The sequence below is a fragment of the Sus scrofa genome, chromosome 9 (genome assembly GCF_054392235.1).
Source record: "Sus scrofa isolate SSC_HxYL_T2T_F1_AM1 chromosome 9, Sscrofa_HxYL_maternal_Yorkshire_Landrace_v2.0, whole genome shotgun sequence".
Taxonomy (NCBI): Eukaryota; Metazoa; Chordata; class Mammalia; order Artiodactyla; family Suidae; genus Sus; species Sus scrofa.
In genome coordinates, this window is record NC_139391.1 from 1,085,879 (window position 1) to 1,112,500 (window position 26,622).

At 57.9% G+C, this 26,622-nt stretch overlaps 1 protein-coding gene across 3 annotated transcripts in view; it reads left to right on the forward strand.

Moving 5' to 3' along the window:
• LMO1 (LIM domain only 1) overlaps positions 1-26,622 on the forward strand; it is a 137,738-nt gene that overhangs the window by 55,994 nt on the left and 55,122 nt on the right. Inside the window, exons 1-2 of one of the 3 annotated variants that reach the window (XM_084974024.1) lie at positions 21,865-21,952; positions 23,446-23,591. The exons of 1 other annotated variant lie outside the window; for it this stretch is intronic. The gene's annotated coding sequence lies outside the window, so the exon portion shown is untranslated. Of the gene's footprint in view, positions 1-21,864; positions 21,953-23,445; positions 23,592-26,622 lie in introns of those variants that run through there. One more of the 3 variants, XM_084974025.1, reaches the window with a different exon arrangement.

The following is a 26,622-nucleotide window of genomic DNA, read 5'->3' on the forward strand; positions in this document are numbered from 1 at the left end:
TGGAGCTGTAGCCGCCGGCCTATGCCAGAGCCGCAACAACGCGGGATCCGAGCCACATCTGCGACCTGCACCGCGGCTCACGGCAACACCGGATCCTTAACCCACTGAGCGAGGCCAGGGATCGAACCTGCAACCTCACGGTTCCTAGTCAGATTCATTTCTGATGCGCCACGATGGGAACTCCCAGATTTTTGTTTTTTACCTCTGTGCCTCCAGCCTGGCTCCGCCGTGGGGTGGTTCTGGTGCCCCAGGAGCAAGATCAGCCTTTGCAAGACCGATTCATGGCCCCAGCAGTTTAGGAATCGCGTTCGCACACAGTTGGGAAGCCTCGCCCCGGGCCTCGCGTGCGGGCGGCTTCCGTCAGAAGCCAGGCAGCAGAGCAGGCTGCGGGAGCGATATTTCCTTAAAAGTTTGACGTCGGCACTGGGGCAGTGTGCGGAGCCAGACAAATCCCGGCAATAATGGAAATGTAGCATGAAATTACTTCTGTAAACAACAACCATTCATTATTTGAACATTTTTCATAAGCGAGCAGGCGGGGAGCGGGGCAGGGCTGCGGGGGGCGGGGGGGCTGCGGCCGGTCGGCCCGTCCACCCACCCGAGCGTCCGGGCGGGGCCCTCGCGGGGCTCCCCGTGCCCATCTGTCTTCAGAAAGATGCCGAGGCGAGGCCTGTCCTGGCCCGCGCCCGCCGTCACGTCCCCTTCTTCATTAGGCGGGATTGGCGCAGGCAGAGGCAGTGTATGATTTAAGGAGGAAGGAGAGACCCGCTGCTTCATGTTGATTTGGCGGAGTGTATAACCCCGGAGAGAAATGTAAATAGCAGCCTGCAATAACATGACAGCCCACTAATCATATTTACAAACGATATTAAATCTGTCCGCACGCAGGCCTGCCTGCGGATTGGCCCGGCCGTAATTGTCATTGTAACCAGCGCCCGCTTATGGGGGGATTTAACTGCAGTGATATAAGGTGAGTCGCAGGCTTATTATGACTTTATTATTACCCGGTTTATGTTTATTAAAACAATTTGTCATGCAGAGCAGGAGTGAAGGAATGGGAGCATTAAATCGTGCCATACTCAACCTGGGGAGATGACTAAGGGGACCCAGGCAGCAGGCCCCGAGCCCCAACCCGCGCGCGCGCCTCCGGAGCTGGGACCCGTCGGCATCCACTGCCCAGAGCCCTGGCCCGGCCCGAGGAGGACCGCAAGGCAGAGCTGGCGTCTTTCTGCGGCTCCGACGTAGCATTTCACGGGGGAGTCCGCTTGGAACTGGACAGCCATGGGCAGAACCAGGGCCCAAGTTATTGCTGGGTGTTTGCAAGAGGGACCCCAGGGCCCCACCTGGGGGCTGCCCATCCCCACGGGAACAGAGCCAGGCCTGCAAAGGTGGCACCCAGAGATCCTGCAGAGGCTCAGCACAAGAGGTCTTGGACAAAGTTTAATAAAAGCTGCCTTACTTTCTCTGGGGGTCCTTATTGGTTATTATTGAATTTATTTCATCCCCAATCTTGATTCTCTGGCCAGGCAGAGAATGGGGAGCAGGAGAGGCTGGAGGAGCAGGTCTAAACGGCTGGAAAGTAATCCTCTCTCTCCCGGATCCAGTTACCCAGGGATGCGGGGAGTCGGGAGGCGGAGGCGCAGGGCGGCAGCGCCCACGTAGCTGAGGCTGAAGTCTCATGTGCAGACATGGAAGTTACAGGCACCAGTTCTTGCTGCCAGTGCCAGAAAGGGCCCCGCGTGCTGGTGATGCACTGGTACTGGGTCTGTGACTGTCACAGAAACCTCAGCAATGTGACCGTTGGTCAGAGTGCCCTGGAGAGACTAGGCCAGACCTTGGGGTCTCTGCCAGCCCTCCCGGTGCATCTTTGTGGATTAAAATTAGGCCAAGTCCCCCTTCCTCCAGGCAGGGGTGGGCCACCAGGGCCCACAAGTTGGCGAGGAAAGCAACGTCTGGATCCCAGTCCTCATTTGCTCCCTTTGCTCTTGTGCAGTGAACAGCCTGCGCAGTTGTACATAATGGCTCTACCCCCTGCCAGCAGCGGCGTCATGGCCTGAAATGTAGCTATTTAAGCAGCTCACTGTCTGCAGGCTGTCTCCAGAGCCATTGACGTTCTGGGCAGTGCAGCAAGGTGGGTCTCCAGAGGGGGCGCTGGACAGTGAGATGGGATGTCCCTACCCGGTACCTGCAGATCCCAGGCCTCCTGACAGGTGAGGGCAGACCGACCGTTCAGGATGCGATACCAGGTGCTTCCAGCAGAGGGCGCTTTGGGACACGGTGACACCTTCGGTCTCTGTTCCTGGGGCCGGGCGGGGGTCCCTGCCTCCCCGTGTGCAGCACCAGGGAGCAGCCTCAGCTTCGGACTGTCTCTTGGAGAGGAGCCTCTCCACGCGCCCTCCGCTCCCGCCCCCTGCCTGGCCAAGGGGGCCTGCGCAGGGCTCCTGGGTCTGGGCGTTTGGGCCCGGGAGGAGCTCCTCGACCAGAACTCAGCTTCGTTCTGGGCACCCTCCTGGCAGCGGCCTTTTGGCCTCTGCTTACACACCCGCTGCAGCGGGGAGCTCGTGCTGCTGAGGTGGTCTCTCCCAGGGCACCCCCACCTCCCAGGGGGCCTTGGAAACGAGAGGACCCTCTGCGGCCGGTGGCGGCTCCGTTGTTGGCTGTGCCCCCCACCCCCATTGGAGTCCCACCTCCTGCAGTCCCCACTGGGGTGTGGGTGCCAGGCTCAGCGGCCCTGGCTTGCTTGCCCGTTCCCAGCAGGCCTGGCTCTGCGGTGGCTGTGGGGGACGCCTGCTAATTGTGGGCCCAGCCCCCCAGCCTGGGGAGGCCAGTGGGCCTTGAGTTCCCTTTGTCTCACTTAAGAAAGGAGTCACCAAGCAGTGGCTCAGAGGAGGAACAATAAGCCTTTATTGCAGCTGCCCTTGTCCATAAACGCTCAACCTGCTGGCCGGCAGGAGAGGCCGTGCTGGCAAATTAAAAGTCTCTGAACTTTCTTTATGTCTCCTTGGACACTCCGGCGGCGTTCACACCGAGCTGGCCAGCTTGGCTCAAAGACAGGGAGGCAGGCTGGGGTCAAGGAGGATCGGCCCCGGGGCGGGGGGGGTCCCTTCCTGAGCAGTGGATGCTGCGGCGGGGCGGGGGCAGCAGGGGTCCCAGAAGTCCTTTTGGGGGAACCCGGCTTCCTGCCGGCCTCCATCCTGTGGGTGGCAGACACGGCGTCCTCACCAGCACCTCGAGGTCCACCCTCAAGGAAAGTGCAGCCTGGACCCAGCAGAGCTACGTGAACAGGCTGCCACCCGGGGCAAAGGAAGCTTCTTGCAAGAGCCGCCATAGCTTGTGGGCTCCTTACTGGCCCCCCGCTCGCCCAGTCCTGAGGCTGGTAGGCCCTAAAAGGGCTTGGGGGCCGCCTCTGGTCCTGTTCCAGAGCTCCCCAGCTCCCACCAAGATCCTCAGCTCCGAGCCGCTGGACTCTCGCGGGGCAGGGCGGATGCCAAGAGGCAGCTGGGCCCGGTAGAGAGAGAGAGACTGGAGCCGTCCCGGTTAACACTCGGCACCCGGCATTATTATTATTATTATGACTTGAGAACGTTGAGTTCAATGCCTTTGTTTCACAGATGGAAGAAGTCAGCATCCAAGAACACACATCACTTTCTCAGCTACTGAGCGGTTGGCAGGTGGGGTGGGGATTTGACCTTAGGTTACCTGACACCACTTCAGCAGTTTTCTTGCTCTATCATATGATATGAAATCATTTTTATTTGCAAAAAGTTGTCCTAGAAACGAGGTCATAAGAGAAATGCAAACTTAGTCTGTAACACTACCGTGTGATCTTTCATGTTTGTGTCTGCAGAGCTGTAACCTTTCACTTCGCCCCGACACTGTTACCTCGCCACTCCCCGAAGTGCCCGGCTTTCCTCCCGTGTGCCAGTCTGGAGCTGGTCATGCGGGCTTTCCAGCCACGCTGAGTCTCGGCATCAGTGGGGAGCCCGCGGGGCCAGCAGTCCTCTTGCTCGCCAGGGCGGGCCAAGCGATGCAGAATAGACGTGAGCTTGGTGGGAGTGTACAGCCCGGGAGGGGGCACGGAGGAGCTTCGGGGATGCCGGGAATCTGGACTGAGCTGCGCCATGGTTACATGGGCGTCCACGCGCGGGAAAGGCCCCTGAGCTGCAGTCGCCTGCCTCTCGCTCTATGGAAATTTACTGACAACAAACAAAGGAACGTAGTAGGCCTTTTGCCCTTCAGGGCCTCAGTTTGCATCCTGACCACGTCTGCCACCCCGCTGGGTCCTGGGGCACATCAGCCTCTTCTTCCATACACAGGGGGAGTGTTTCCTCCTCTTTCCTCTGGCCAGCGAGCTCCAGCGAGAGCAGGGCCTGAGAGGGCAGAGAACAGGGACGCGGCTGGCCCGCCCTCGGCCTCCTGAGAGTCTGGCCCAAGAGCCGCCGTGTGAGCAGACCCTCCTCTGAGGGTCGGAAGGGCCGTGGGTCTGAAGGGACATCCCAGTTGTCAGGTGGCTTTTGACGTGTCGCCACGGGCCTCGAGCTGCTCTTCCATAGGGTCTTGGGGGGCTTCTTTCCCCCTTGGAAGGGACCCCAGACGGGGGCGCCGAGGCTGATGCAGGCCTTGGACAGTGGACGCGAGGGACAGGAGCCCTTAGAGGCGCTGAGGCTGCTGGTTTGGCGCGAAGAGGGGCCGGGGTGGGCCTGGCGATCCTGGGCAGGGAGGGAGCCCGCGAGGGCTGTGCTGCTGCCACGAGGTCGGCTGGGTCTCTGGGGTCTGGGGCGGGGCTGGCGGGGCAGTGCCCTGGTCTCTGGCACGGGGCACCTCTGGACCCAGACCCATCCCACGGGTTCTCCTTGTCTCCGGGCCTCAGGCTGGAGGTTCCCAGCTGCTCTGGGGAGGGCCCTTCCCCATCTCTCTATCTGATGGTCTGCTAGGCTAGTTCCTGGCAATTTCTTGCTCTGTTTCTTTAATCCCTGCTTCTCTTCAAGCGCAGAGGGAAGAGGAAAAGCCTGTTGGGGGGCAGGGGGAGAGCTGAAGGCAGTGGCTCCAGCCTGAGGCGTCCGGACTGGATGCCGACCCTGGTGGGGACGGCGAGGGGCCCTGAGGGCCCCGGACCGGAGCTGAGGGTCCCAGGGCGAAGGCTGCTCATCTCCCCTGAGCTCTCCAGGGTGGGCCGAGGCTGCTGGGCTGCAGCCATGTCCATAGGCCAAGAGCAGAGGCCCAGGGTGAGCAGCGAAAAAGCCAAAAGCCAGACCGCGGGGGATCCCGTCAGCTCACCGCAGCTCCGCAAGCTCCCAAGCTCGAGCTGACACCCAGGTCAGACCCGGGTCAGGGCTCAGACACGGTCTAAGCCGCTGCTGGGGGTTCCACGGGCCCCCCGAATGGCGCCTTCCCCACTGGCTGCAGGGCCCGGTGGCTGAGGAGGGCCTGTGACTTCGCGTGAGCCCTGTGTTCCCTCCTGAAGCCTTCCCGCTTCCAGGGAAGGGGCAGGAGGGCCAGAGGGGCAGGAGCAGCCTCTGGAGGATGGAGCCTGTGCGGAGTCTGCAGCTTCTTAGAGGAAAAACCTATAGAGACGCTCAAATCATGACAGTAATTAGGCCACTTATTTTGCAAAAGTCCAAATTAAATGGAGAATTTGGTGCTAATGAAAATGTTCCATTTCCCCCTTTTATTAAATCTAGCTCTGTGCCTTCCCGGAGTTTGGGAATGGCCAGCCCCTGCTGGCTTGCTCACTGCCAGTTCACATCCTCCGACTGTGGAGCTGCTGAGACAGAACGCACTCCCAGGGCCTCTAGTTACTGGCTCCATTGAAAAATGTCCTTCATAAGGCAGCAGCATTAACCCACCCCAGCCGCCCGCCCCTCTCTGCCTGCTCCGTGGCTGCCAGCCTCTGCCTGTCACCGTCCTCTGCCTGGGCCCCTAGGAGCCCAGGCCCGAGGGGGAAGGGCCTGCGTGCTCCCGGTGGAGCCAGGCTTCTGGTCGACCCTGCTGGACCTCAGAGCTCAGAACTCGGAGCGCAGCCTCTTCTCCTAAGAGCCCCAGCTGCCTGCCTCTGGACCGCAGTCCCGGCGTGGGCCCAAGCCCCGAGATTCGGATTGGACTGGCTCTTTGGTCCCCACTTCACCAAGCAGGGGCCTCTGGCAACCCAGTTTGCGTCTCTGGGCTCCAGTCTCCTCGTCTGTAATTTAGGGGTGATGCTGGTGTCTGCCTCGTAGCCAGTAACTAGAGGCCCTGAGAGTGCGTTCTGTCGAGGGTGAAAGGGGGGAGACATCGCAGAGCCCCCGTCACGGTGGGGGAGAGCCCCGTCTGAGGCCAGGCCCCCCCTTGAAGCCCCTTCTCTGGCCGGGGTTAGGATGTGGCCTTGTCACTCCGGCCTCGCCAGGAGTTCCTCGGAAGGGTTTGGCAGAGGCGGGAAGGGCAGAGCTGGAGGAGGCCAAGGTCCCAGGACCTGCCCCGAGCCAGGCTAGGTAGCAGCGCCGAGCAGCCTGCTCCGATCCCGCCGGGAGGATGCCCAGGTTTGGGAGCCTGGCAGGCGAGGATGGGGCTGCCAGTGGGAAGCGACGTCCTCCCGCTCAGCGCACACACCGCTCAGCCCCAGCCGCCTCCGTGGGAACCGCAGGACTCGGCGCCGGGGCCCAAGGACACCTACAGCCTGAAGCACAGGCCACAGGCCACGTCTCCATTTCAACGCAACCCCACTTAGTCCACCCATGAAGGCATGTCGGGACCCCAGGGTGCAGCCAGCCTGAGGCTTGAAGAAGCTGGAGAGAGAAGCAGGGCCACCCGCGCCGTCTAACGGGCCCATCACGCTCACGCCCCCGTCCAGGGCCGCGCGCCCCACACACACCCGATCCCGGCTGAGACACGCGGGTGTCACTTGACCCCCCGCCTCCCTCCACCTTCCTGCCTCGTCCTCCGGTCTCTCCTCCTCCGTTCTCACGGGGTCATTCCCTGCCCCTCAGGCCTCCCGCCCTCCGCCTCGCCTCGGCCCCTCGCTGGGGTCATCCTCAGCCCTCCTGCCCGAGGGGCCGTTCAGCACGTGCCTCTGCCCCAGTCCCTTGGGTCACCGTCAGTCTCCCGTTATGTGGTCGCTCCTGTGCTCCGTCTGCCTCTCACCTCCCCGGGACCTCGCTCTTCTCACCTCCTCCAGTCACACCGAGTAGCTTGTCGCTTCTCAAATGCAAAGCAGTCTCGCCTACTTTGGGGTGATTCTCGTTGTTCTTGCTTTCTTAAGATTTCTTCCCACTTCTGAGAGCCGAATCGGTTCTGTGTGGTCTGAATGAAGATAGCTGGGTGGCCTAGGACGGTCAGGACACCCTGTCCTCCAGGCCCAGTGATTGAGGCAGGCATGTGAGCAGGATCCAAGCAGGGCCGGCTAGAATCTTCCCTGGGAATCGTGGCTAGAACTTAGGAAAGAAAATACTTCCTACGGGCAGTGTTATGCTGAAAGCAAGTGAGCCTAGGACTTTTGAGGGCCCTCTGAGTCACGACATAAACAAAACCTATCTGGAGTTCCCTAATGGCCTAGTGGGTTAAGGATCCAGCATTGTCAGTGCTGTGGATTGGGTCACTGCTGTGGTGTAGGTTTGATCTCTGGCCCAAGAATTTCTGTGTATGCCATGGGCACGGGATGGTGGCGGGGGTGGGAATCATCTGAGAGGTGTAGAAAGAGACAGAACCTGGAAGTCTTCTCCTGGATCCAGCCATACCTAAACCCACTGCAAATGGCTTTTCGATTATGTAAATTAAAAATTTCCTTTTGCCTGGTTTGAATCTTGACTAAGATAATAACTGAATTGATTTACACGCCGTGTTCAAGCTGTCAGCAAGTCTCACCTTCCTTGTCTTGTTGCAAAATAGGATGACTCATTTTGAGACTCATCTCAAATGTCAACAGCTCTGTCTCTTTTTCTCATTCTGATGGTGATAATGCCCCTTCTCTGTGCTTCCATGTTTTACCTGAAACTGTGTCATAACTACCCACCCCCATCACCAGATGTAGTCACTTTGATGGCAGGATCCATGTCTGTTTCATCTCTGCCATCCCTTTGCCCAGAACATGGTTAGACACCAGGCAGAGTGTAGACGGCATGGTTCAATGTAATGATAAAGTATGATTCAGTATGATTTGATGCAATGATAAAAAACAGACAACTAATTGCTATTATCTAGGGGTGCATATGTGGATAGCAAAGCCATAATTAAAAAAATAAGAAAATTAATATCCTGGAGGTCAGGATGGTGGTTATCTGTGGGGCGAGAGAAGAGAATGCACGTGGGGAGGGAGAGTCTGGAAAGAGAGGATTTTAAAGTCTGAGTGATGGTCATTTTATTGTATGTCTTTAAATTCCGTATATACCATATGTATACCCTTCTATATGTATAATATATTTCACTACAAGGAAGAAGATGAATGAGATTTTTTGGACCTAACTCTTTTTTTACTGTTTTCTAACTATTGCACTGGAGTCATAAAATGTGTCATTGAATATATCAAATTATTAGTATCTTTTAAGACATCCTTTGTGGCCTATTATGTAGTCAGTACATTCCATGTATACTTGAAAATAAAATTTAGTCTCAGGGTTTTATCAAAATTGGACACAGGCCATTGGACAGTGTTTTATGTATGTACACATTAAGCAACTGTTCCTTGGGTAGTTCAGTCACGGGTATTCCACCGCCTATGTTTTTACTCATTTTTTCCTGTTCCATCATTTTCTGAAGAAGCAATGTTAAAATTCCCCATTGTGAAGAGTTTCCACTGTGGCTCATGACTGGTGTCCATGAGGATGTGGATTCAGTCCCTGGCCTCGCTCAGTGGGTTGCGGATCTGGCATTGCCACGGGCTTCAGCATGAGCGGCAGATGTGGCTCGGATCTGGCATTGCCATGGCTGTGGCGGAGGCCGGCGGCTGCAGCTCCAATTCAGCCTCTAGCCTGGGAGCTTCCACATGCCACAGGTGTGGCCCTAAAAAGAAAAAAAATTTCCCCAGTGTAATGATAAGTTTGTCAGATTCTCCCACAATTCTGTCAGTTGTTTCCATGTCGTTGTGATTAATAGACTCTGTCAATTTTTCCTCATAATTGTGTCATTTTTAAGTTTAGGTTATTAATAGCAATCAGATTCAGCATCGATGTAGATATTTACTGCATTTTTCTTCTTGTCAGTAAACGTTCACTTTCTTTAAATCTCAAAAAGTTTTGTCTTATCTCTTTCACTTGCTTTTAATATTTCTATATATTGTCTTTCTTTTGGTTACTATTTACAATATATTTTTCCATCCTTTTGCTATCAAACATTCTGCATGATTATGTTTTAGTTATTATGTCTCTTATAAGCAGCTTCTAACTAGATTTTGAAAATCTGAGAATATCTCAAAATAAGTGGGTTTAATTAAATTTGGGGGGATTACGGATAAACTTGGACTATCTTTACAATATTTTTACCATGTTAAATATTTCTCTTTTTTTTCCTTTCCTATATTCAGCTGGGTTTATTGAGTTCTTTTTATTCTTTTCCTCTCTCCACTAGTTTGGATGTTACACCTTTTTTGAAAGTCTAAATTTTTGTCGGTATCTTTATTTGCCTCCAGTAATAATACAAAGATCTTCAAATGTTTTAACTCCAGTCCCCACCCCCATCTTCTTGCTATTGTTGCAAAATATTTTTATTCTACCCTGTTTTTTAGCCCCTTCTAAAGATTAGTCTTCATTTTCTGTAGTCGGTGCTTATTTAGATTAGCCGAACATGTTTTCTGATGTATTTGCTTATCATTTCTTCCTTTTGGTTTCAATTTTCTTCTAAGTTACATCCCTTAGTTGTTAGTTCAGAGAGAATCGTGAGTCGTAAACTCTCAGACTTTCTCTAATATCTTTTATTTTGCCTTAACTTCGAATAAACTATAAATTTCCAGTTATTTTCCTGTAATGCTTTGCAGATGTTACTCCACTGTCTTCTGGAGTCCGTTTGGCTGCTGCGAGGTCTGCTGCCGGTCCGGTGTTGTTCTTTTTAGGAATATTCTGCGGTCTCCAGTTGCCTTTCTCTGTTACTGGATGTTTTGAAGTTTCGCCTTGATGCATCTGGGTTTGGGTTTGTTTATTTGTCCTTCTCGGGGTTGAAGGCATTTGATTCAGTTTAGGGACTCCTCTCCTTCTTCAGTTGTGGAGAATTCGTAGGCATTTGCTCTTCTAGGGTGCGCTTCCCCATCTGTACTGTTCTCTTCCAGAACCCCCGGGAGTCTCTGGGCCGTCTGACGGTAGGTACCCTGTGGTGCCTCCTTTCCCCAGTGCGGGTGGTGCCTTTCCAGCGAGCTGGCCTTCAGCAAGGGTTGCGCTTCTGTTGGAGTCACTGTGCCGTAGTTGTCGCACTGTTCCTTGCCAAGCAGCTCCAGGACTCCTGTTGCTGGTTCCCTCGGCTCCTTTTGTTCTCCGGACCCGTGGATCCTCCAGACACCACAGACAGTGTGCCTCCGGTCCATTCCCAGGGCTTCAACCTCTTGTGGACGGTCCTTCTCTCTCAGGCGCACGCAGTGCTTTCTTACTGCTTCCTGCACTTGTGAGTTTAGTGTCTCAGTTCCGTGTTCATATAGTTTCATGTGGAACTATTTTCATATGGTTCCATTTACATAGAGCCTTTCAGTGCTCTCAGCCATGCACAAGGGGCATAGTTCCGTCTCTGTGCTTTTCATGGGCAGGAGGCCCAACCTCCTGTCCCTACGTGGGTCTTAGAATGCTGCCGCCACCACCATCACGGGACACGACGGTATCACGTCCTGCCTGCCAACCTGGCGATAAATTCACTGTGTCTTTGGTCCTGGAGATATCCTTCTTTTTTCCTTCATATATTACCCGGTTGAACATGCCTATTCATTCCATTATTTTGTTTAGAGGGTTAGTTTAACTTTTTAAAAATATACAAAACATGGGTGTCACTGTTTTTTATAGTCAACACTTAATTGAATTTGCCAGCACATGGTTTTTTTTTACATCATTTCCTGTGGTCATCACGGCCTCTTGCATCCCATTTGCCTTCTCCTTAAATCTGCTTTCTTTTTTTATCCAGGACACATGTTTATTTCAGTTTGGAGCTCTGGAGGCATATCAGCTTAGTCCTTGCATGTCCATAATAGATTTTATTTTGCCTGCACTTTTAGAGAATAAATTAAGAGTGTAAAATTCTAGATTGCCTGTGATTTTTCCCTCAGTATCTTAAAGATATTATTTCATTTTTCTTCTGATATGGGTTGCTGAAGAGGATCCTGGTATTGGTGTTAATTTGATTTTTGTAATGATCTGTCTCCTTCTTCTGATGGCTTTTAAAATGATCTCTTTACCTTGATGTTCTAAAGTGGCACTATAATGTATCTGAACGTGCTCTATTTTTATTTTTCCAACTCTGTGGATTTTTTAAATCTGAAAACCTATATCTTCAATTTTGGAAAAAGTTTGGCAATTATCTCTTTAAATATTGCCTCTCTACTATGTCTTGCATTCTCTTCTCTCTCTCTCTCTCTCTCTCTTTTTTTTTTTTTTTTTGGTCTTTTTAGGGCCACACCTGTGGCATATGGAGGTTTGCAGGCTAGGGGTCTAATCGGAGCTGTAGCCACTGGCCTATACCACAGCTCACGACAATGCCAGATCCTTAACCCATTGAGCAAGGCCAGGGATCGAACCCTCAACCTCATGCTTCCTAGTTGGATTTGTTTCTGCTGTGCCACGACGGGAACTCCTCATTTTCTTCTTATATAGCTTTTATTAGATGCACTTTGGAGCTCTTCAGTGTAACTTCCATGTTTCTCAATTGCATACATGTATGTGAGCATTATGTATATAAAAAGTATAAAATTATATATAATGTATCTAATATATTAGATTTCTGTTCCCTTTCTAGTTCATAGAAATATTAATCTTATTTTTAAAATGACCTATGAACTGTTGATTTTCTCTTTATATAATCTACTCTATATAATTGCTATAGTCTATATAATTGCTCCTTACATAGACCAGATCAGACCCCCAAAGTGGGAGTGACCTGTGTCATACTGACACTGACAGTCCTTCCATCTCTATTCAGAAAATCTGGGCAAGGAGCCCTATGTCCAATTGGTGTCACTGGTCCAGGATATGCAGTGCCGTGACAGGTCCCTTTGCGGTGAAGGGGGTGCCGGACATCTGGACTGAAAGTCTCGTCCCAGCCACATGGGGCAGAAAGAGGTTTTTCCCAAGGCAAGGAGGTACAGTTCGCCAAAGAAGGGAGCTGGGATAATACGCTGAGCAGAACACGCCCACGGCCACGCAGCCCACGCCGGGAGCCCTCTCCTGACTGGAGCACCTGGCAAGCTTCGACTTACCCTGATAGGTCCGTTTCAACCCTCTGAGTGAGGGCTGAGTGCCAGGCAGGGCCTCAGCTGGGTGGACAGGACACATGACTGTGACACAGGAGAGGACCCGCCCGGGAAAGGCCCCTCCCCCAAGCGCTTCTCCAAGGACAGCAGAAGCAGGGCAGGCAGCAGGCTTGGTCACTGCATGAAACTCCTTCAACTGGGACGTCTTTACTTTTCCTCAAGCCCCAGGGGTATGTGTGTCAGTGGACGAAGAGGCCTGTGGCTCCAAAATTAAGGAGAGAGGGGCCTGGTGCTGCAGTGAGGCTCAGAGGCCAGGTGTGGGTCCCCAGAGATGGGGGCCGTGATTCGTTTAACCCCTCGGCTGAGTAATCGCCCAGATCGGGGGTCCTGGGCAGGGGGGCAGCCCCCGGGGGGCCTTGGTAGGAGGACAGGTGGTCCGTGGATCGTGGCTAGCTGGGGCACAGACCCCTGCCTCCCAGACCAGGGCTCCTGAGCTAGAAGGGAGATTAGCGGAGCCTGGGTCAGGCTCTACCCCAAAGCCCCGGTCCCCCTATCAAGGCCTGCTTGGCCCTGCCGCTGCTGCAGTCACGGTTAACGGCATCTTTCATTTCATTTAGAGCTTGATTTGTTTACAAACTAATAAATATGATTTATAAAATGTGCCCGTGGTTTGCTAATTACTGCACATATGGCGTTTTCATTTTGTAAAACTGGCATTTGCATTCTTCCTAGATGATGACTTTGTGTCCCCAGTGCTAATTAGTCTGATTAGGCAGATGACTTCCTGTTACTAGGCTGAGAGGCCGAAGGCTGCAGCGCTGGGCGAGAAGGGCTGCCGTCGTGGTCAGCCTTGCAGGGAGAAGCCAGGGAGGCCGTAGCCCTCGGCCGAGGACCCTGGAATGTCAGGCAGCCCATTTCGTGTCCTTCCCCAAACCCAATTAAGCACAGTTCGTTAGCACAAATTTCTGAATCAGGCCTCCTCTTTCCACTGATGCACAGCTTTTGAATTATCACGGAGCTGGATCAGCCTGCTGGTGATCAGGAGGCTGGCGGGGCCTTTGGTAGGAAAGTGAAGGGATGCCAGGCCAGCAGCCCCTCCCAGTAGCCAGTGACAAGGACTCACATGCTGGGCTTGCCAGCAGCCAAGACCTCGGGTGGCCAGAGGGGATCCCAGTCCACTAGGTCAGCTTCAGAGCTTCAGGCAAGAGGCCCCTGAGTGATCTAGTCCACAGGTTATGTCCTGAGGCCTCGGGACAGTCGTGGGGACCACGCTTCTATGTCTGCTGGAGCTGGAGGGCCGAGGCCTCGGCTCTAAGCTGGAAGCACCCGCCTTTGAATGGGCCTGGATCAGGAGCAGAGGCAGCCATGTCTGGGGACGTGGGTCTCTCTGGTCCTCTGGGATGGGTAACACCTGAAGCTCTTGCAAAATCAAAAGAAGGGGAAGCAGGAACCACCTGCACGTGGCTGGCATCGGATCCCTCACCAGCCTTGGCGAGCCCTGGCCAGCACCCGATTTAGTCTGGGTTCAAAAACGGAGACGACGCTCCTGGGTTGCACACCGAGCATCAGAGGCACCCTGTACCTGCTTCCTCATCTAAGGGAGATGCCTCCCTGAAGCCTCCAGTAGAAGCTGTCGTGCGCATCTTGGAGCGTTCCCGCCAGAGACAGTCACGTCTAAATCGTACTTAGCAAGGGCCCCGCGGGCGAGTGTGCAGTGGAGGGCTTACGGTGGGTGTCCTGCGGGGCCAGTTGATGGTCCCCCGGTACAGAGGCGTCCTAGAAGTTCTGCGGCACTCAGCAGAGGCAGTCCTGGGCCCCAGTCGCCGCCCTCACCCTCAACCTTTGCTCGCCAAACAGACATTCGGAAAGGACTGGCTCACACCCCTTGTCCACCCTCCTTGCTCCGTAGGAATGTGGGCTGGCTCGTCCATCTGCCATGGCTCAGGAGGCTGCATAAGTGACGTCTCTGTGCCCTAGCTCCCTATACTTCTCTGGTCACAACCCCGCATTCTGGGCTGCAATGGCTGTTCTCCCGTCTGCCTTGTCCCAGATCCACGAGCAGCCTGCGGGCAGGACTGGCTGCCTTACTCTGCTGCAGCTGCGGTGGAGGGACTGACTTGACGGATCTGAAACCCGAAACCGTCTCCTCCTGCACAGGCCTTTCTCGCTCCTTGGGGCTGGGAGGAGAAAGCGCTAGTGTAGGAGGGGACAGGGCGGGGTTGGGGCAGGGGCATGGCTTCGCTCCACCTACTTCTTCGTGTCTGGGGCGGGGTAGGGTGGGCGAGGCCGTGGGGGAGGAGGAGCTAGGGACCCGGGATCCCCTGGGCCGTGAGGGAGGAGCTAGGGCCCCAAGGAGTCAGGAGCCTGGAAGGAGCCTCACACCTGCACGGGGAGGTCTGCCTTGGAAGCAGAGACTTCAGATCTGGCCTCGGCTGACCTCGGAAGGGTCTCTTCCCCCGTCTAAAGCTCCATTTTCTCCTTTGAACAGGAGAGATCAAAGAGCCTTCCAGGCTTCCTCCCTGAAGAATATGACGCGTCAAAGAAGTCGCCGTGGACAGGGAGGGCCAGCGTGTGCCTTTACGCCGCTCAGGGCGCGTGGTGTGAACCTGCTCGCGGGGCGTGGGGCGGGGCCGGGGCGTGAGCGCGGACCGCCCAGGCGGAGCCCGTCCCGGTCCCCCCGCGGTGGCCTTCAGGGGAGCAGTACTTTGATCAGGGGTCAGGAGTTTCCTCAGAACCCAGAGCGCTGGGCCCGAGCCCCTCCGCGGCCCCGGCTCTAGGCGAGGGAGGCGCAGGAAGCGGATCGGGGCCCAGGCATTTGAATTTCATAACCGGCACGCCGGGGTCGGGATAGGAATCCGTCTCTGTCTTCAAAAATCTTAATGCATCTGCTTTAAAATTGTTTTGAAGTAATAAAGGGATTTTCACAGGCTCTAGAGGAGTCTCTGGACAGACTTAATCTGAGGCCAAAAGCCAGAGACGCGCATTTACTTCTCATAACAACTCCTTTCAAGTGAGACAAAGCTTGAGCCTGGCTTTCGCTGCTACAAGGGACCCACTGGGGGAGGGGGGAGCGCCCCGAAACCCCCTCTCTGGGCCCAGAAGCCTGGTTTATGGGCAAGCCCGGACCAGTGGCCCCACACGCCCTGCTTCAGCCTGCTGCCAGGTCTCCCCAGGGCTGCGGACCGACGGCCTCAGCCCGCTTCAGGGCCTGGTCTGCCCTGACTGAGTCTGCGCGGCACAGTCAAAGCTGGAGCGGGACAGTGAGGCTGAAGGCCACAGGCAGGCATGGAGGGGGCAGGGCAGAGGGTCAGAAGGCGCAAGCCCACCTCAGACCTTGTCCCCAGGCCCGAGGCCTGCTCATGCCACCGCCTGGACACCCCGCCCTGGATCTGTCCACCTGTGCCTCTGATTCACTGAGTACGAAGCTGGACGCATCACCAGGTCCCCGCCGGCCCCACCCCTGCTCCTCGTTACCAAGGTGGCATCATGCCTTCCTGACCCGGGCACAGAGCCCGCCGGCATTCCGGAAGGGAGCGGGAGCCTGGACGCCCACTCCCTAGAGACTCTCCAGCCTCAGAGAGGGGCCAGTGGGTGTCCCTGACCTGGTCAGAAGTGCCCCCCACCTCCAGCCGGGGACCAGGCTGATGAGAGCCTTTGCTGCAGGACGTTCTAAGGAGCAGAAGTCAGCCCTGGGGCCCAGCTCCTCTCCGTCCTGCCCTTTCTCTTCGAGGCCTGCCCAGAGGGACCAAAGCCAGGGCCTTCGTGAGGCTGAGGCACGTCCCTTCGTGCATCCGCTCGCGCCTCCCGGTCTTGATGTCCAGTGGCCTGGGCAACGGCGCACAGGCCGCACGAGCATCCCTAGGCCGCTCGTACTTGTCATGCAGCGCCAGGGGCACGGGTGCCCTCACGACCCCCAAACACATGCAGACGTGCAGGCACACACGTACATGTGCAACTGCACGTCCACGTGTGCACATCAAGGGTAAACCCTCTTGCGTTTCGTGGCCCGGAGTCAAAGGGCCAGATTCCGGTAAAACCCTGAGATGAGGAACAAGGAAAAGGGACAGGACGGAGCGTCTCGTTCGTGTGCCGGGACCACAGCCCCGAAGGCCTCCTGTGAGTCACGGGCAGGGGCTGCTCTGAGCGCTGGTCAAAGCCCCTGGCACCGGGGTGGAAGGGTAGGACACGCCCTGTGTGGAGGCGCCCCGAGGGCATCCTCGGGCCACTTCTCAGGCCTTCGGGACTGCTGCCACACTGGGGGGGAAGGACTCTAGACTGGACCTGGGTGCTGTTTCCAAGACCCCGCTTGTTGGCGTTGTGACCTTGAGCAAGTCACTGAACTCCTCTGAGCCTCAGCGTCCGTCTGTAAGGTGGGAACCATGGCGCCCGCCTGGCAAACTCCAGGATGATACGACTCCACGACAGAAAAAGTTCTTCCAAGCCGCGACGGCGCGTGTGTATTGGCGAGGTTATCTGAATCTTCCTCTGCCTCCCAAACCGGCCTTCCCTAAGGAGACGGTGCAGTGGTTTTGAACACGGAGCGAGCTCCCCCTCCGCTCGTTCTGCCTTGGGTTGTCAAAAATGGTAATCTCCTCTCAGGCCTGAAATTATGAGCCTGCTTTATTGGTCAAAGGCCATAATAATTTGAGCTCTTATTTTATAAACTCATTTCTGCACAGTGATATCCTGATAGGAGCAGGAATAATAAATCACAAACATGTCCCCCAAGATTGCATTGTAAATGTCAAACCAGACAGGAAATTGTAATTAAAGAAAGGAAATTGCTACAAAGAAGCACTTGATTTTAAAATGAGCCAAGCATAGAATTTTCTAAGCATTTAATTATAGTCCAATTTCGACTGACTTGGCTTTTGCAGTCATATTTCTTATTATAACTCTTCTACATAATAACCCAGTCTCCCTGCTCACACAGGGCCTGGCCCGTCAGAGGGCGAGGACACTGCACAAGCGCAGGGATTAGGACCTGGAGAGGGATGGTGACCGTGGCGGAGGCTGGGGCGGGGGACCCAGGTGTCGGGGTTTTAAATCAACCGCCGTCCAATGTCCACCCCCCGAGGGAGCAGCCCGGCACCTGTGAGGAAGCGGCTCTGGCCTGATGCCGCTCCGAGGGACATCCACTCGGGCGCTTGCTTCTGTCAGGACAGAGGCCCGGGCTCCGTGTTCTGTTCCTCAGCCCTTGCAACAGGCATGGAACGGCCCCGCCCAATCCGTGCACTACCCACGCTCTACCCAGCCAGCTCCCCGGCCTGGGCACGGTTCCACACCCGCATCTGCACTGGGTGCTGGGGCCAGGCTGGGGGATTTGCGCACATTCCTCCAGCTGTTCTGCATCCACAGGCTCCAAGCTGGGAGAGCAGGGTGGCCGAGAGCCTAGGACGTGGAGCCAGACAAGCCTGCGTTCAAATTCACTGACCATGAGCCGGGCTAAGTCACAGCGTCTCTGCAGCTTCACTCTGCTTGTGTGTAGAACGGGCACAGTTCGGTCTCCGTCTTCTCTGGGGCCTGGTGAACAGTTGCAATGGGCGTGACTGCAGTGGTTACGATGCCCGCGTCTGTGTTGTGCCCAAGAGCAAGATGGGGAAACGGGGCTAAGTTGATTGGCGTGGGCAGCTTGGCGAGATGGGGCCGCGCGAGGGCAGCGAGTGGTGGACGTGGGAGGTGAGGCCGACCATCAGGGGCCCTTCCTTGTGACCCCGTAGGGTGAGGAGTGACCACCCCACATCCGGAAATCTTTGCTGGCCCAGTAATGATCCCCAGGTAACCTGCCCACTGGATCTTCTTGTCTCTGCATCAGATTTGTAGGGCTCAGAAACTAGTTAGCTTCCGGTTCAACTCCCGTCCACAGAGGCTGCTGCCCCCGCCAGGATTCCTCAGTCCCCCTGCAGAAGATTCAGAGCAGGGGCCCTTCTTTCTTGAACCTGCTTCCTCTCTCCAGACTCTTCAGCCCTTCAGGTTGCAGGCAGCAGAGCGGGTGGCGTCCAGAAAGGCCCAAAGACGGCTGTCTCAGCGGAAATGTTAGCCAAGGTGTTGCCACGAATGGGGGCCCAGCGGGTCTGCTAGTCTGGCTGTGCCGTTTTGCGTTGCACCCTCTCAGAGAGCGCTGTTTACATCGACAGCAAATATGAATGCCCCCTCTTTAAATTGTGCAGTGTACAACTTCTACAACCGAACATGGCAAACTTAGACTCTGGGCCCAGAGGCAAGCTGGGGCTGGCTTGGCAGAGAGGTGAGGGTCAGGTCAGAAGCACAGGAGACCTTGAAAATGTGGACTTGAAATGGAGGAAGGAGTCCAAGGTCCTGGGGATCGGGACAGAAATCAGAGGAGAGGACGTAGAGACCTGCAGCCGCGGATCTGGAGCCACGCGCGGCAGGAGGGGCTGAGGAGCAGCCACCGCGGCTCCATGCACTGAGGGGGGAGAAGCAGGGAGGACCATGTCGCATGGGCCTGCAGGTGACATCAGGGCCTTACTGACCCCGTGGTTGAGGACAGACTCAAAGGGGCCCCCAGGGCAGAAGCGGACATTGTGTAGGTTCCCATCTCGGCTTGGCCACCTCCTAGCTGTGTAACCTCAAGAAAATGACTTAACCTCTCTGGAACTCGGTTTCTTACATGTAACCCGGGGTTTTACAATCGTGTCAACTTCACAGGATTGGGACAAGGTTTAAGACCGTTAATGCACCTAAAATGCGAAAGGCGGTGCTTGGCTTGACGCAAGGGCCGCGTGGGTGTTGGCCTCGGCTGTTTCAGAGGAGCGGGATGAGCTGGATCTCGGTCTCACAAAGCTCACCCAGGCTGGTGAGGGGGCTTTGCTGCAGCCCAGGCCGGGGCTGGGAGGGTCGGGGTCAGGGATGGGGGCTGGGAGACCAGGAGGACCTGAGAGGGGGGTAGGTGGTACCCGCTCAGAGGGAGGGTCGCTGATGGAGAGGCGAGCTTGGGGATCGGGCCCTCCTCGGGGCGGATGAGGCTCCTGCAGTGGCCTGCGCCTCGCTCCCCTTCCTGGGGGCCCTGCTGCTCTCTCCCCCTCCCCGGGGGGGGTTCGTCTCAGGAAGGCCCTTCCCTCCCCTGCCCCCTCTCCCGACAGGACCCAGTCCCGACTCCCTGGCCTGGTTCTCAAGGTCCTTCCCACTCTGACCCTGGCCGGCCCCGCCCCTCGCTGCCCATCAGGTGCCGTCAGCCTGCTTCCCTCTGCAGCCCCCCGGCCAGCCCAGCCCCCATCAGCGCCCCAGGAGCCTAGGCCCCTGCCAGGGACTCAGGGCTGCCTCCTGGCGGCCACAGGGCTGTGACTTCCATGCCTTGGGCCTCAGGAAATCTTTCTCAGGCCAGCACAGCCTCAGGCCGACCAGCTCCACCTCTGCGCCGGGTCGGGGGCGGCTGCCTCGGGAGGGAGTGCGACTCCTGCCCCCCCACCACGTGTGCCCCCAACATCTCCCCTTCCCTGCACCCCTGCCCCAGGGGCCTGGCGCACACCGTCGGGGCTGTTTGGAAGGAGGCAGGTGGCTCTCGGGGCTGTAGCTTTGTGCCCCACATGTCATGAGCTTCTGGTCAGCGAACCCCAAGGCTCCTCCGGTGGAAACAGACCTTCAGGAGGGGACCCCAAACTCCCAGCGCAGACAGCATTTTCCTGGGGGACGAGGCCCCTGGAGGCATCTGGTGCCCTGGGTGGCTCCTCCTGGACTAAGGCAGAGACCATGTCACAGCCCCTGCCCGGCCTCCAGGACCGCCCCGTCCCCGCCCAGCCCTGGGAGGGCCCGCACAGCCGGCTCGGCCTCCCCCTCCGCGTCTCCCAGAGCTCCCCCAGCGCCCAGCATGCTTGGCCCTGCCCGCCCCCGCCGTCCGTCAGGCCTCCCCAGGCGGGGGTCCGGGAGGGGGAACCTCTTGCTCTTTCCTTTCCGGGTCCCCTGAGGGCCCGGCTCCGTGGGAACACAGAGGCGGTGCCGGGGCCCCCCTACAGGAGAGGGGACCCTGGTCCCCCTGAGGCCTCAAGCCCGGGGCCAGGCGGGCCAGGAGGAAGCAGCCCACAGGGCACTTCAGGCAGCAGAAGCGGATGGCAGAGGGAGGGTCCCACAAAGGCCCCTTGGGCTGGGCCAGCAGGACCCCCAGCCAGGAGCCCCGAGCCGCGTCGGAGGGAGAGCAACGCCCATTAAGTCCATTAACTTTAACACTGAAATCAATGTCGCAGCCACCAGAAGTAATTAGCGTAATTCACATCTCAGATCAGGAGATTTTTTGAAAACCAAGTTTAATTATATTGAAAAATGACAACTTCATTTTCCCCTCCCTGGAGAGACCCCCGGATGCGCCCCACATTCTCATTAAAGAGAGGAGTCAGCGCAGGTTTGCTTCTGTTTTTAATGCCATGAAGCCAAAACAGGACTTTGGCTATTTCAGAGCCAATAAATGAGCTGGGACGCCCACGACAGAGGCCCTCCTGTTCTTAGGGCAGAGCGTGTGGCTTCCAGCCTGAGAGTTGGGCCGGGGCTCTCGGGCAGCCAGCGTGGTTCCAGGCGGTCATCGAGCCCACTTGACAGAGGGAGAAACGGAGGAGCAGCCCACGGAGAGCACCCGCCCCGGGTCCCCCTGCTTGGCCCCTGTCGTCGGGAGCGGGCCAGACAGAGACGGAGGCGGGGATGGGGTCGGCGCAGGCCAGCCTGGGGGTCAGGAAAGGATCCAGGCCTTAGCCGGGGAGGAAGAGAAGGCTGCTGGTCCAGAGCAGAGAGACGGTGGCAGCCAAGGCCAGCAGCGGGCGGGGCTCGGGAGGGTGCCTGGCCGAGGACAGAGGTGGACCACGGGGCTCCCACGGGGCATGAGGCCGGAGGATGCCACGCGTCACCTCCCCGAGTCCCTCTCGTCCATGTAAGGCTCTCAGGGTTCCCAACAAATTAGAGGAGGTGGGCGGGAAGCCACCCCATCCCCCGGGGAGTGCACCCCCTGTGCACCAGGCCTGTTAGCCCATTGCTCCCTCCGGCTCTGCCCACGCAGGTCTGTGCCGCCCCAGCCCCTGAGCCTGGCCGTCCTTCCTTCCAGCTTCCCTCAGCTCGGCTGGTGCCTCTGGAGCCTCTGGCCCCCTGGCAGATGCATCTCCCCGCCCATGACTCGTCCCATGTGTTTGTTTAAGAGGCTGCCATGGTGCTAATTGCTGTGTTTATTCCTGCTCACCAAATGGGCTCTGTGCTGCAGGCATTTGCTTGCTGCGTGGCTCCGGCTGCCTGGTCTTGCTTTTCTTTGGCGGGGGAGGGGGAGAGGGAAAGGGGAGCGTCCCTCTCGGCCTCTCTGGGGCCAGCCAGAACCAGGACAGGACAGGAGGGCCTGTCCCCTCGTCTGGCCCCCAGCCCTTCTCCCCACGCGGGGGCCCCTGGGCTCGGAGCAGCTTCCTGTCTGGGGAGGGGTCAGCTTGGCTGCTGGGGGGCTGGGGTGGCGTCCTCTCCTTGGAATCGCAGCTCCCTTTTCCCAGCGACCCCCACGGCCAGAAAAGCAAGCGTTAGCTCATTGGGTGTGCAGTCTGGCCTGGCCTGGTCTCCAAGTGGAGGAACAAGCTCGATGAGAATGCTGTGCTTCGCTGGATCTCGGAAGATGAGGCGGTAAATGTGAGCATCCCAGCCTCCGGGGAGCCCCACGAGGGCCGCCCAGCCAGGCGGGCCCCCGCTGCCGGCACCCCCTTCCTGTGCCCAGCCGCCGCGCCGCGCGGTGCGGTCGCGGGCCAGGCCGGGGCGGGCGCGGGAGGGTCGTGCCCGGCAGGGTCCTCGCATCCCAGCCCCACCCCCGCTCCCCTGGGCCCCGCCAGCCAGGCCAGGGTCAATGGGATTAAAGGCTCAATTCACGCCAGTCGGCCCTCCGGTAACACGATTTCATTAGAGGCAGGCGGGGAAGAGAATGGACAGAAACAGCTGGCGTATAAATTATAAAGTCCACTTTGTACGGAGTGGCACCTTCCCAGCCACATGACTAATTAATGTGGCGGGGAGTGGACTTGAAGGCAGATTGCCTTTCCCTCTCTCCTGGGGCTCGGTTAACAACAGGTCCCTGCAAAGCTGGGAGAGAGGGAGATTATGCAAAGCTATCATCATATGAAAATAGCGTATTAACATACTGCCTGTGAGCTGTGTCCAATCAGTTCCCTCCCAGTGGCGTGTGTACGAAACAATTAGAATGGCATTCCCACCACGCTTCTTTAATGCATCTTGGCATTAATAGAATCAAGGAGTGGGGGCCAGACACCTTGCAGGCACTGTTTGCTGTAACTCCCCCGGGATGACGGGGGCGGGGTGGCTGATGGGATCCCGGGGCCGGGGGTGCGATGCGGCTGTGCTCCTCTGGAGGAGAACCTGAGATGCCCGCCCTCCATCAGCCCCCGCCGCTGCCTGCCCGCCTGCCAGGGAGCAAAGGCTTCCTCCCCCGCCCGACCTGGGCAAGGCGCTGCGGCCTCCTGCGGCTCCTCTACTGGCAGCAGCAAGAAGTCCCAGAGTGAGAAGTCCTCCCGAAGCAAGGGCTGTGTCTTCCGGTCCTTTACTGAAACTCCCTAAAGACCTCCCCCCTCACTTCCAGTGAAACGCAAACCCCAGGAGTTCCTGCTGTGGCTCAGTGGGTTAAGAACCCGACACAGTGTCCGTGGGAATGCGGGTTCAACCCCTGGCCTCGCTCAGCGGGTGAAGGATCCGGGTGTTGCTGCCAGCTGCAGTGTAGGTCACAGATGGGGCTCAGATCCAGTGTTGCTGTGGCTGTGGGGGAGACCTCAGCTGTAGCTCTGATCTGATCCCCAGCCCAGAAACTTCCTTATGTGGCAGGTGCAGCTGTAAAAAATTTAGGGGAAAAAGAGAAAAAAAAGGCAAACTCCTTACTGCAGTGTGGTCCAGCCTCTGCCCGCCTCTCCAGCTCCCTCGCCCAGCTGCACCTCCGCGCCTCCTGCAGCCTCTCCCGCCCTCCCTCTGCTCCTCACAGGCAGAGACCCTCCCCGCAGGGCCTTTGCACTTGCTTCTCCCTCTGCCTGGTGTGACCTTCCTTCTTGTCCTGCCGGTCCCAGCTCCTCCGGATCCGAATCGGCTCCACTCTGTCATGTCCACCTGATTTGTTTCCGTCGCAGGTCCCGTCCTGATTTCAAACTGTCTGGATTTGGTCCTTGCTGGTCGGCTGCTTCCCACTGGAACACATGCGCCCAAGGGCGGGGACCTTGTCTGGCGTGGTCACTCCCGGCTTCCCAGCGCTCCAGGGGTCATGGGCACCCACCGGGTAATTGGCACCTGCTGTTTGGATGAGCAGACGAGCGAGTGAATGGCCCAGATCCTCACGTGTGGAGGCTCTGGGGGAACCGGGAAGGCCTGGCGGGGTCCTGGCTTGGATGCATCTCCCTCGGGCACCCTGGCTCCCTGTCCCCTTGGCCAAGCCTGCATCAGGCACCTGCTGGTTGCCTGACTGGGGAGGAGCATGAACCAGATGTGGCTCTTGCCCCGAGGGGCTCGAAGCCTCATCGGGAAGTAAGTCTCCATGTGAGAAGAGAAGCGCAGCCGTCTAAGGCAGGGCGTGAGCACAGGTGTGAGGGCCGGGGCCGCGCCGTCACTGATGCCGCCTGCGACCTCAGGCCAGGCATCACACCTCTCTGGACCTCATCTTCCTCATCTGGAAGGCAGGTCACAGTCACAGTAGCCGTGGAGCTTCCCAAGTCCCATTTTAGAGGTCAGCAGGCTGAGGCCCAGGGGGAGTTTGTGACAAGGCCGGGACCAGTGCCTAAACTGGGGCTGCGTGTTTCAGCAGCTGCCAGACCCCTGCTCCCTGCAGATCCTCTGAGGGCCCAGCTGGCCCTTATGCCGCAGCTCAGAGAAGGAGCAGAGCCTCTGAGCCTCCTTCCGGGCAGGTGGGGGCCAGGTCCCCAAGGCCTTGGCCGCGAGGCATCTGGAAAGGAGCCCGCTGCCACTCCCCAGGGTGCATTCAAACAAAGCCTCACCTCTGTGGGAAAGACCCAGACAAACACGCCTGCCTCCGGCCCGTTCTGCCTCCTTCTGCACAGACCCCCCAGGAGCTCGCCTCGCTGAGCTCTGGGGTCTGTGTTCACGGTAACCAGCAGGTGCTACCAGGCACCCACCACCTGCCAAGTGCTTTGCTATGGGCTGGAGATGGGTCAGGGAAAAACGGGTTCCCCCCCACACACACACACACAATGTTTGTAATACTGTGACACAGCACTACAGCCATAAGTACTGCAAACAACACATGTGGTCCATAGACGTAGCGACAGAGAAGGACAGTGGAGGAGGAGGGGCCTGGATGAGGGACATGCGGGCGGAGACGTGGGCGAGGGACGGATCCGGGGACAGAAGGACGTCTCTGGACATTCTAGGCAGAGGCGCAGACAGGGTAGGAGGGATCCTGGCACGTTTGGGAACGGCACGGGGGCTCGCGTGGGGTGGAATGAGCTAGTAAGAGACGGGCGGGGGCCGCGGAGGAGGCGGGACGGGCACATCAGATGGCGCAGCGCCCCGAGGGCCCGGGTGGGGATGTCAGTTCCAGTCTAAGACGCCACTGAGACTGACACGACCTGACGTCTGCTTTTGAAGGTCCCGGCAGCTGTAGGGAAAGGGGTCTGTAGGAGGGACCGGCCAGGAGGCTACGGTCACCATCCGCGCGGGGTGACGAGTCTTGGACAAGGCCGTGAGCGGCGTGGAGCCGCTGAGTCCTGCACCTGTTTTGCAGGCACGACTGCCAGCGGGCGATCCCAGTGGGACGGGGGTTAGAGAGAGAGAGGGAGTGAGAGAAACGCTGCAGGTCCCTCGGAGGAGCGAGGCCTTCCAGCCTGAGGCCGGCGGCTGCCAGGAGGCGTCCGCGGACGCCGTCCTCTGTAAACCTCAGTCCCAGGCCTGGCAGGACCGGGTTGGTGACGCTCCCAAAGGCGCACGGAGACGAAGAGGCCTCTTGAGGGTGCACCCCTGCAGCCCCTGGTGGAGTCCGTGCCTCTGTGGGGAGCCCCATCTCCCCGGGGCCTGACCGTTCTCATTCTGTGTGGACCTCTGCCCTCGTCCCCCTGGGGGCCTGGCCTGCCCTCTCTCTTAGGGACACGGCGGCTGAGGGGCTGCTTCCGGGCAGGGCCGGTGGTCTCCCAGATCCTTCGAGCCTGCCTGGCCCCCTCCCCTGAGCAGGTGCATCCCCATGGACCTCGCTCGGCCCTCCAGCCAGGTGCCTCACCCTGGTGCCTGAGGAGCCCCCCTTGCCCCTTTGGTGGCTCCTTGCCCGACCTCTCCCAGCCCAGCGTCCTTGGAAACAAGCTGCTGTCCCCCAGCACGGTTTGTGGGGGGCAGCAAACTCAGGTCGGACCCCCGCCATCCCAGTCACAGCCTGGGCCATGGGGAAAACCTCTCCGGACAGCCTCAGCCTATCCCCTTTCCACAGCCCTAAATGCCCCGCTTTACAGAGGAGGCGGCTGAGCTCAGGCATCGACGAGCAGAGAGGAGCTGGGATTTGAGCCCAGGTCTTCGGACTTCAGAGCCCCGTCCCTGCAGCGGGGTTGGGCGCAGGGACCCTCAAGGGCCGGGGGTTCTCCCATGCCCCCGACAGCGCCTGCCAGCCCTCCAGTCATTCAGCCTCAGGCTGGGAGCTCCCTAAGCAGAGCCACGGGTTGCCCATCCCGGGATTCCCAGCGCCCAGCCCAGGGCCTGGCCCACAGGTGTCACGCATGGGCACGAACATCAGGCCCGCTCTAAGCGCTTTGTCTAGTAACCCGTTGATTCTCCAAGGACCCGAGGGACCGTGATGATTCCCCTCCTACAAGGGACAAGCCTGGACAGGGTAAGGTCTCACTGCCGATAAGCGACAGAGCGGGGATGTGAAGTCAGGCGGCCGGCCTCTTCACCGCCTCTCTCTGCGGCCTCTGCCGGCTGCTGGTACCGGCCAAGGCCTGAGAAGGGAACGCACGACTGAGAACCAGCCGAGGGTCTGCTCAGTGCCCGGCTCTGCAACAGGCTGGGAGGAGGGAACGCGCAGCGAGGGGGACAGGCGAGTCCCGGGCCACGTGGCGCGGCGGCTCAGGTGGCAGAAGAGGGAGGAGGGTCCGGCGCCGCTTAGCCGAGGGCTGGACGGGAGAGGACGCGGGGTCTGGGCCGTGGGAACAGCGCGCCCGAGGGTGCGGAAGGGGCAGGAGCCCTTCCCAGGCTCAAGAACAGCAAGAAGCTGGAAAGACCAGCCTAGAGCAATGTGGAGGGGGACTGTGGGGGGTTGAGGAGGGCAGCTGGGGGGGCAAGGGGAGAGACTGTGTTATTACACACACGCACAC